Source organism: Heterodontus francisci, chromosome 34 (assembly GCF_036365525.1).
Source record: "Heterodontus francisci isolate sHetFra1 chromosome 34, sHetFra1.hap1, whole genome shotgun sequence".
In the NCBI taxonomy this organism is placed as follows: Eukaryota; Metazoa; Chordata; class Chondrichthyes; order Heterodontiformes; family Heterodontidae; genus Heterodontus; species Heterodontus francisci.
Window position 1 is genome coordinate 7,167,043 of NC_090404.1, and position 11,042 is coordinate 7,178,084.

Genomic DNA, 11,042 nt, shown 5'->3' on the forward strand with positions numbered 1-11,042 from the left:
CGGAATGTTGGGTCATTAAAATCTCTCTCCAGAACTTCATGCAATACGGAATAAATGGTCTTAATTATCTAGAATTATATTTAATTGTCGTGTGGGTCAATTTATTATTTTGAACTCCCATTTTATCATGATCTGAGCACTGAATTTACAGAAAATCATTCTTTTGATGTGATGCCACGTAAAATGCTTTCTTTTTTTGCAAGGGCGCCGCTGTATAAGTTAATGTTTAAATGGTTAAATCACATATTTTCCCATTCATATTCACGCTAATCTGCCCTCACAGTATTTGGCAGCAATCCAGTCAGGGAGGCTCGAACACCCAATGTTATTTACAGGAAGCATCTGTGGGTTCTGTGCAGTAAATCAAAGATCTGTTTCCTCATTACTAACGGCTTGGCTGCAAGCCAACTTCAAATCCTTAACATTGTCAACGAAGCCTATTCATAAACAAATCTACCCAGCAACAACACTGGAGTCAATTATATTTTTTCAGTTGTGGAACTATGTGAACTGTTCCCATCTCAGAAAAGGAAATGAATCCAATGTCTCAGACACCCTGTTAGTAAAAACAGTCCACTGGGGAACCTGTCCAGTACATCAACACATTGTAATAGATAGATAGATAGATAGATAGATAGATAGATAGATAGATAGATAGATAGATAGATCGATCGATAGATAGATAGACAGACAGACAGACAGAGATAGTCTCAGAGAGAAAGAGAGGATGCATTCTGAAATAGATAAATATGCTTGTTTCTGTGGATGGAGGGACAGCTGCAGTGATGTAGGAATGGATGGATAGTTGGATGACTGATTGTTATGTTTAAAGGGCCGATGAACAGATTGGACATATGGATAGATGGGCAGGAAATATACTGTTCGACATTCACATCTTTGTGATCGACTGCTCCTGACATGAAGCAGCCCGTTTCCTACATTTGCGTCAGTCTGAAGCCTCAGTCCTTCCCGATTTTCTGGTTCATTTCTACCTCGAGGGTACCCAGAACTAATAAGATCAATTCACCAAGAGAATTCTGGAGATGTCACTGCGGGACTGATGATCCTTCTCTGCTGCTGGTAAATTTTCGTCTCAAACATATAAAGGGAGAATATGGCTGTGTTCAGAGGAGACGATTGTAATATTTCTGAACATGTGGTCCTTTCATGTACAACTAAGCTCTCAATATATCCTCACCTGAATTACTTCAGTCAAAGCAGAAATATAGCAAACCATTGGACACAATGTTTTCCACTTCCCAACGTAAACACTTATTTCTCTGAGACTGTTCCAGTCATACCATTCTAAACAGCACGGATCCAAAGGTATATGAATTGTAACGTTCTTTACCGCCATATATTCATTGTAAGTCATTGCCACAGTAAAATATATCCTGTGGGTATTACACACTGTGGTCACAATTTCAAATGTCCTTAAATCCTTTAACAACACTCCCCAGAGCCTCTCTATTCAGTCTATGAATACACTAAATGAACTGTTCACGAGTTCAGTATTTCAGTGTGATTTACTCAGGTTGATGATAGAGGGTCACTGTGATAAGAAACTAAGAAATAGGAACAGGAGTCGGCCATTCAGCCCTTCGAGCCTGGTCCGCCATTCAACAAGATCATAAGATCATATGGTTGTGGCCTTAACTCCACTTTCCTGCCTGTCCCCCATAACTCTTGTCTCCCTCCAACACTATGAGAACAGAAGAATTAGGCGCAGGATGGAGACATGTGGTTGGAATGGACATGATATATCAACCGGACAGAGCTGAGTCGGTGATGTTGGTGATTTCAATCACAGTTTTGAGGATGATTCTCAGGCCAGTGCTCGACAGCATGAGGTTAATGCAGAATCCTGCTTCTCAACCGGTTGCACATCTGTTTTAGGCTTGTTTAGTGTCAGGAGAACTGCAGTATGGATATAAAGCGTCCAATAAGATACCAGTGTGGAAATATTCAGTAATTAGCTTTCCCCACAAATTTCTGCTCCGAATTTATACCTTGACACCCTTTCCGAATGCTCTAAGTCCCTGCAAAATGTATTGTTCATGATGAGGTATAATTGGTGATATGTATTTAGGGGAATGGCGCCGACTTTATCATTCTTGATTGACTCCTCCCCCTTGTGGAAGAGGCTGTCTCCCACAATATAAAATTATTAATCTGGTTTGAGAACAGTTCACATTCCCGCTACCAGGAGTAACAAACTGTCTCTGCGCCAACTGACAGAAACAGATCGACGGAGAGACATTTCTAGATCAATCGATATTTCCCTCTTGTACAAGGAGGAGGGGTCAATCGGTCAAATATTTCTCAATATTTCTGTTCTTCATCGAGTTTCCCAAACATGAGATGTTTCTCAATCCATTGATGGTTCCAATCTATTGATAGATCCACAACCATGAATTTTCTCAAACAATTGATAGTTTGCAACCAACTGATGTCTCTCCATCAATGAATCCCAATTCTTTCACCACTCTCAATCGATTGATGTATCTCAATCTATTAATGATCACCAAATATTTAACGATTCTCAGTCCACTGAAGTTTCCTTTGTAGAAAATGGCCGACTTTGTCCACATAGCCTTTGAATTATTGTGAAGTTCTGGATTACCTACTAAATGATTGATTGATCCAGTCCAATTCCAGAATGGCAGAACTATTCTGGTGTTGGATTCAAGGTCACACCCACAGTCAGTGTCTGTACTACCGGTCATACAGTACATAACGGGGGGATACCTGAGAGGTCTGGACTCAGTCTGATTTAACACTGTATCGAGATCAAAAGTTCAACTGTTGAATGCCTGGAGTTCTATTTCCCTATTCCACCCTGATCTATATTTTAATTAGCATCGACACTTGATCATCAGCCATAGATCAGTTGGTAGCACCTTGCCCTCTCAGGTTTCAGTTTCAAGCCCTACTCCAGGACGTGAACACAAAAATGACACTGACTCTCCAGTCGAGTGCTGCACTGTCAGAGATACCATTTTAAGGATGGGACATGAAACCGAGGCGCTGTCTGCCCTCTCAGGTGTAAAAGATCCCATGGCACTATTTCGAACTAGTGCAATGGAGTTATCCCCGGTGTCCTGATCAATATTTATCCCACAACCAACATCACAAAAACAGATTATCTGGTCATTATCGCATTGCTATTTGTGGAGGGGCCGAATGGCCTACTCCTGCTCCTAATTCGTGTGCTCGTATGTTTGTTGTGTGAAATTGGCCACTGTACTTCCTACATTACAGAAGTGACGACACTTCACAAGTAGTTCATTGACTGCAAAGCTTTTGAGACGTCCTGTGGTCGTGAAAGGCGCTATATAAATGCAACGTCTTTCTTTTGTTCTTTTTATTAACAATAGATGTTAAAAAAGGAGTGTTGGAATGAGCCAGGAACTCATACACTCCTAGAATGATAAAGCTAAGAAGGAGGCCATTCAGCCTTTTAGGCCTGTGCCAACTCTTTGATAAATCGATCCAATTATTCCAATACCCACTGCTACTTCCACAGAGTGGTGCAACTCTTTTTCAATTTGAAATATTTATTAAATTTCCTTTTAAAAGTTATTATTCAATCTGCTTCCACCATGCTTTCAGGCAGTGCATTCCAAATCATAACAATTCCCTCTTTCATTTATATTCCCCCTCATATCGCCTACAGTCAGAGAGTTACTTACGGCACAGAACGAGGCCATCGGCCCATTCAGTCCACAGAGCTATTCAATTAGCCCCATTCCCCCACGCACCCTCATAGCCCTGCAAGTCTATTTACTTCAAGTGGTCATCCAATTCCATTTTGAAGTCATTTCTAGTCTTCGCTTCCACTACCCTTGTGGGCAGCGAGATCCAGATCATTCCCACCCACTGCACAAAAAGTGCTTCCTCATATTCCCCCTGCATCACTTACCCAAACCTTCAATCTGTGTCCCCTAGTCCTTGTACCATTAGTTAATGTGAACGGTTTTTCCTTCTCTAATTTACCTAAGTCTTTCATAATCTAGTACATTTCTGACAAATTTCCCCCCAATCTCCTTTCTTCTAAGGAGAATAACCCCAGTTTTTCCAACCCAACCTTGTAACTAAAATCCTCCATCCCTGGAACCATTCTGATAAATCTCTCTCAAGGACCTTCACATCCTTCCAAAGGTGTGGTGATCAGAACTGGATGTAATACCCCAGTTGTGGCCTAACCAGAGCTTTCTAGAAGTTCAGCATAACTTCCCTGCTTATGTTCTCAATGCCTCTGCTTATGAAGCCCATGATCAAATATGCTTTACTAAGAACACACTCAATATGTCCTGCCACCTTCAAAGATCGATGCACATGCACTCCAAAGTCCCTCTGTTCCTGCACAATCTTTAGAATTGTGCCATTAAGTACATATTGCCTCTCCCTATTCCTTCTGCCAAAATACATCACCACGCGCTTGTTTTAAATTCCATCTGCCACTTATCTGCTCTCTCTGCTCGCCTATCTAAGTCCTGTTTATATCATCCTAACTGTTTTCCAGGCCTTAAGTTTTGGTGTCATCAGCAAGTTTTGAGATTCCACTCCATTTCCACTTGAATCTGTGTCCTCTGGTTATCAACCCTTCTACCACTGGATATATTTTCAGTTTATTTATTCTATCCAACCTCTTCATGATTTTGAATGTCTCTATGACATCCCCTTTTAACATTCTCTGCTTTCAGCAGAACAATCTCAGCTTCTCCAGCCTCTTCATGTAACTGAAATCTTTCACCCAAAGTATCATTTTCGAAAATCTTTCTGGACCATCTTCAATGCCTCGATGTCCTTCTGAAAATTTGACGCCCCGAAATGGGCACAATACTCCAGCTGGGGCCTACTGGTTGTTTTGTAAAAGTTTATCCTAATCCTTATTTTTCTATTGGAGTAGTCTATGGTCTAGTGCAATGAGAACTGAGACAAAAGCTAAGTTAATATCTACAGATACATGGCACGGTGTACTAATAGCTGAGACAGGATCTAGTGTAATATAAATTGACACATTATGCAATGAAATACTAACAGATACATTATCTAGGGTAATATAGACGGAGATGTGACGTCGTATCCTATAAACAGCGAAATCATCTTGTGCAATAAATTTAGAGCCTTGGTCAAATTTATTAAATGATCTGAAAATACGTTTTGAATAGAAGGAAATAAAATGCTAAAACATAATTTGTGAAGATAATCATCTATCTTTGTCGAATCCACACACACGCACACACACGCATGTGCACTTATATGTGTGTTTGTGTGTGCTCGATTAGGTTTAGGTTATTCCGATGTCGCGGCTGAGAGCTATAGAATTCAGTGGATTTTAGGACCCTGCGGCAGTCCAAACGGCTGTGCGGTGTCACAGTTCCAGACTCTGTCTGATGCAGTCAGTTCGTTCGAGGAAGGCTAAATAGAAAAGCCTACAGGAAAAACATCCTTGAACAAGAAAAAGAAACCGTGAGCAATTATCACAGTACAACACGAATACGAATTAGTAAAATTTATCACAACAGTTTGTCACTGCGTAGTAAAAAAAAAGACATGCTCTGTTGCTCACTGTTAGTTCTGTCCTTCAATTCCAGTTTATCTCTGAAAGATTGTTACATTACTCCAGCTGAGGCTTACCAGTGTTTTGCAAAAGGTTAGCATAATGATTATTTTTCTACTGGAATGGACTATGGCCGAGTGCAATGAGAACTGAGGCGCAGATTACTGCAATATAGACAGATACATGGTCCTGTCGTGCACATTACATCGCACTAAACCCTGTTTACATTACATCACACTCGGCCCTATTTCTTGTCTCCGTTTTCAATGCAGAAAAGTGTGCCTCATAGTATAATATACAAGATTCTGCCTCAGTTATTACTGTACTAGACCATCTCTCTCTCTTATATTTCCCTACCTCCTCCCTCAGTTATTAACCATGTTTCTATTTCCATTGCACTGGACCCTAACTCAGTTATCATTTGACTAAATAAATTCTCTGCTGGTATTTCACTAGACCCTTCCTCTGTTTGTGTTGCACTAGACCCTGTGTCATTTATTACTCCATTGGACCATGTCCCTGTTTACATTACACTAGAAATTATCTCAGTTGGCACTGCTTTAGAAATCTCTTTGTTTATATTGCACATGACTCATTCTAGATTATTACTACACGAGACCATGCATCTGCTCAGATTACACTAAGCTGTGTCTCAGTTATTTCTGCTCTGGACCATATCTCTGTTTATATTATACTAGGCCTGCTCCATCTTACTACATTAGACCATGTGCAATTATTAGTGCAGGAGACTATTTATCTGTTTATAATACATTATGCTATTCTTAGTTATTATAGCACTAACTCATGTCCCACCTATATTGCACTAGACCATGTTGTATTTTTATATTATGCTAGGCCATGCGTTAGTTACTACTGCACTATTTAAACCACACTAAACCATGTCACTTCTTCTCGTAGGTTAGCTTGCGTCTCAGTTATTAATGAATTGAACCGTAAATATATTGGAGGACGGCGAGGAGTAGATAGTGAAGGTAACAGGCTAAAAGGGAAGTTTGTGGAAACAGAAATGGTGTTGAATTCACTGAAAAGCAGCAACCGTTTTATTCCTTTGCAAAAGAGGGAAATAATAAATCAGTCATTTACAGATTTTCACATCAGGTACAGGCAGTTTCATTTTTACCATCACTTGCATAAATCATCACACACTCGAGGTATATACCAGCAGCTACTGTGTGATGGTGAGGTGATCACTTAACAGAGACAGGTGGGTCGCTGCTTATTTCCCTCGATCTGCAATTACATTTTGAATTTAATAAATGCAAAAAGAAAGATCAGTGAAGCTAATTATTTGTATTTGTGGAATTGAAAGCAATATGATGTGTTTTGTTCACATACACAAACACATAAATAAGTAAACACTTGCGGGTTATTTTGCTGGAAGTGTGAAGCCAGGGGCTCAATGGGCACTGTGCTAATGAAACACCCTGTTTGAATGTCTGCATTTAGCACACAATTTTGATCCTAATTGATAATTACCACAATTGTATTTGCCTTAAAGGTGCTAAACCAGAGACCTGCAGATTTAGCTCTCAAGTGCTGATTAACCACAATTTTCTTGAAACAGTCTAGGTGGGTTCCATGAACCCACTTCTAGTACAAGTGTTGGGTGGCCTGGCTGACACACAGTGACATGTTTACGGATGGCTCAGGAGCCAACTGAGAGTGTGCACAGATTCTCAGATACAGCATTGTAGGTCCTGGTGAAGGAGATCCTGGGGAGGCAGGATATCCTGTACCGCAATGGGGCAGGACACCACCTCATTCAACTGTCTCACTATCCTGCAGCAACTGGGGCTGCTCTGCCTGGCCTCATGTCCTCCCCTCCATTCAGCCAACCAGCAAGGTGCCAATGATCAAGTACTTCTTTTCTCCCGTTGACTTCGATAAGGTTAAGTCGCACAGCTCTTACACTTCTTGAGTGAGGCCTTCAGAGAATTTCCAAGAATAAATTTTGATAGGGTGTTGGAAAAGTCGGAAAAGTGTCCCAGAATTTCTCCGGATGGGTTTCAAAAGTCCTCTTCAAACTTCCAGCAACCAATGGACAATAAAAGGTGATGTACCTTTAAGTAGCACAGAATACCACTGCAGCAACGTTTTACTCCCAATCAGCTGGTTGTTGTTTAGAGAGAGGGTTCGCCAAGTGCTAGTTACCAAAATGGTGTGCAGCCGATTTAATAAGCGTTAACAGAAGATTTTCAGTAACAATTAGCTGCAGACTGATCCTCCGTATCCTAGCCCAAGTGTCAACTCTTTTACCAAGACATTATCTTCCATTAAACTCAGTCGAAATCAATGTTTCAGCTAGAGATCACATCTTGGCTCCATTGGAGGCTACATCGCACTTAAAGTATCAGGGACGTCCCCCCTCGACCATCCTCCCCCGACAATGTCTTTCAGGTGACATCATGAAACAATAGTCTCTCCTCTCCCTCTTCTCTGTTGATATGGCTATTAAAGTTCCCATCGTTCCCACACTGTGTCCTGATCAACATTCCTCCCTTCAACCATGGTTTGACATCCTTCCATCTACATGCAGCAAACCATTTATTAAGGTGGTGTGTCTTCTCTTGGTGTGCCTTTGCTGAGGGCTGTGAAGGCCAATCATTGAGGGGCAGCTGCTGCCGCAAGTGCCAAAACTTAATCAACCAAAATCAATGAAAATACATTGACAGATGTTCAGTCACTTTGCTCTATTATTGATGTTTCTGGGCACAAATCGGCCACGTTCATCTGGAAATAGTTGCACCACACATTTTGGGACCTCTGAGAGAAGGTGATGATCTTGTACATCAATGCTAGTTGTTTCTTGGTGTATTACGACCAGAAACAGTAACTGACATCGACATTTTCACAATAGGAGTAATGGCCAAATACAACCACCAGGTGTCAGTGAAAGCCCGATTGTTGACATTACATGAAACAGGTGCTGCCTCAGTTATTACTGCACTGAACCCTGTATCTGTTTATATTAGACTAGACTCCGTCTCAGTTTATATGAAGCTAGAGCCGGCTTCAGTCAATATTACACTAGCTGTTGTCCCTGTTTATATTACACTAGGTCATTGTCCTATTTGTATGCCGACAAACGTTGTCTCTGATCATATAAAAAACAGCCCATACCTCAGTTATTTCTATATTGGCCCAAACTCAAGTGTTAATATACTGGACCATGTTTCTGCTTGTATCACACAATGCCCTGTCTAGGTTATTACTGCACTAGACCACGTTTCTGTTTATATCACACAATGCCCTGTCTCTGTACTGTAATTAACCATCTCTCTGTTACGACTACATGTTACCCTGTCGCACCTATTGCTGCACTGTCCATGTCTCAGCTCATAGAAATCGAGGTCTTGTATCAGTAATTACTGCACTAGGGTCTGTATCAGTTTATAATACACAATGATCTCCATCAGTTAAAACTGCACTGGACCTTGTCTCAGGTTTTCTTATACTAGATGCTGTTTCACTTTATACGACACTATACAATGTCCCTGTTCACATGACACAAGACTCTGTCTCAATTTTTACTGCACTCGACTCATTTTTTCTTATGCTAGATCATGCATCTGTTTGAATTACACTAGACCATGTCTGTTAATACTACACGGGACCCAATATTAGTTTTTACTGCTCTAGGCCCTGTCTCAGTAATTACTGAACCAGACCCAGTGTTGGTTTATATTACTATAGGTCCTGCATCAATAATTGGTGCACAAGGCCCTCTCTCAGTATTCCTGCACAAGACCCTGTCCCTGATCATATTGCATCAGTTATTAGTTATCAGTTATTAGTTATCAGTTATTAGTTATCAGTTATTCTCTCGGTTGCTACTGCCCTGCACCCTGTCTCAGCTGTTACTACAAAGGACCATGTCTCCGTTTATATTAAAGTCGGCAAAGTCTCTGTTATTACTGCACCAAACCCTGTGTCTGTTTATACCACACTAAACCCAGTCTTAATTAACGGTGGACTCGTCCATGTCTCCATCTATATTACACTGGACCATGCCCCTGTTATCACTCTACGGGAACATGTCTCTGTTCGCATTCAACTAAATCCTCTCATTTCGTTAATATTGTGGTTATTTTATGCTAGGATCTCTCTCTTTCTCGATCTCTCTCTCTGTTGATATTACACTAGATTCCCTCGCTGTTTATATTAATGTTGACCCTGTCTCTCTTCACATTACGCTGGACCCCTTCTCTGTTTGAATGACACTATACGCAGTTTGTGTTCATATCACACAAGGCCCAGTCTCAGTTTATATTACACCAGGCTCTTGCTCTGTTCATATGATATTAGGCTTCTCTGTTTATAGTCTATTCGACCATGTCCCTGTTATTACTCCACTGAAACATGTCCCTTTATATTAAACTAGGTCTCTCTCTTCATTAATATTCTGCTAGACCCTGTCTCTGTTAATATTGCACTGGACCCTCTCCGTTTATATTACATTAGATCCCGAAATCGTGCCTCAGTTTATATTACACTAGACCTGCGTCAGTTGTCACTGGATTTCGTCATGTCTCTGTTTATATTACACTAGACCCGATCTCTGTTCTTACTGCAATAGGCCCGATCTCTGTTCTTTTACACTAGATCCTGTCTCTGTTTATATTGCACTATATCCTATTTCAGTTCTGAATGCAGTGTGCCCTGTCTCAGTTTATATTACACTAAGCCCTGTCTCAGTTCATATTGCATTCGACCCTGTCTCAATTATCATTGGACTTCGCCCTATCTCTGTTCATATTGCTCTGGATCCTGTCTCTGTTTCTATTACACTAGGCACTGCCTCTGTTCATATTTAACAAGATCATGTCTCAGTTTATATTACACTAGACTCTGCCTCTGTTTGTATTAAACTACACCCAGTCTCTGTTTAAATAACACGACACCCTGTCACATTTTACGTTACACTCGACCATGTCTCAGTTATCAGTGTCACCATGTCTCTGTTTATATTACGCTAGACTCTGTCTCTGTACTTACTGCACTGGGCCCTGTCTCTGTTTATATTACACTCGACCCTGTCTCTGTTCATATTAAACGAGACCCTGTCTCTGTTTATATCACACTAGACCCTGTCTCTATTTATGTTACACTAGATCCTGTCCAGGTTATCACTTCACGAGGCCATGTCTCTATGAGATGAAAAAACATTATTATCAATAATGATGTTGGATTGGAAATTGGTCTCGGGTGACAGCCCAACACGGTCGTTATGGGTTTGGCCACCCGTTCTACGCAGCGCCTGATACTTAGTTTCACGACAGTCAACGGAATTAAATATCAGGTGCTGCCTATACCGGGCAGTCAATCCGATACTGTCCTTTCTGTGCCACTGACTGGGACCAATTTCTACCTCATATATTTCTCTGTGTGGGAGAGTGCAATCCTTTTCTGTCTGAATGAATATGTTTATTCTTGTTAATAGGAATCAGCAGCTATG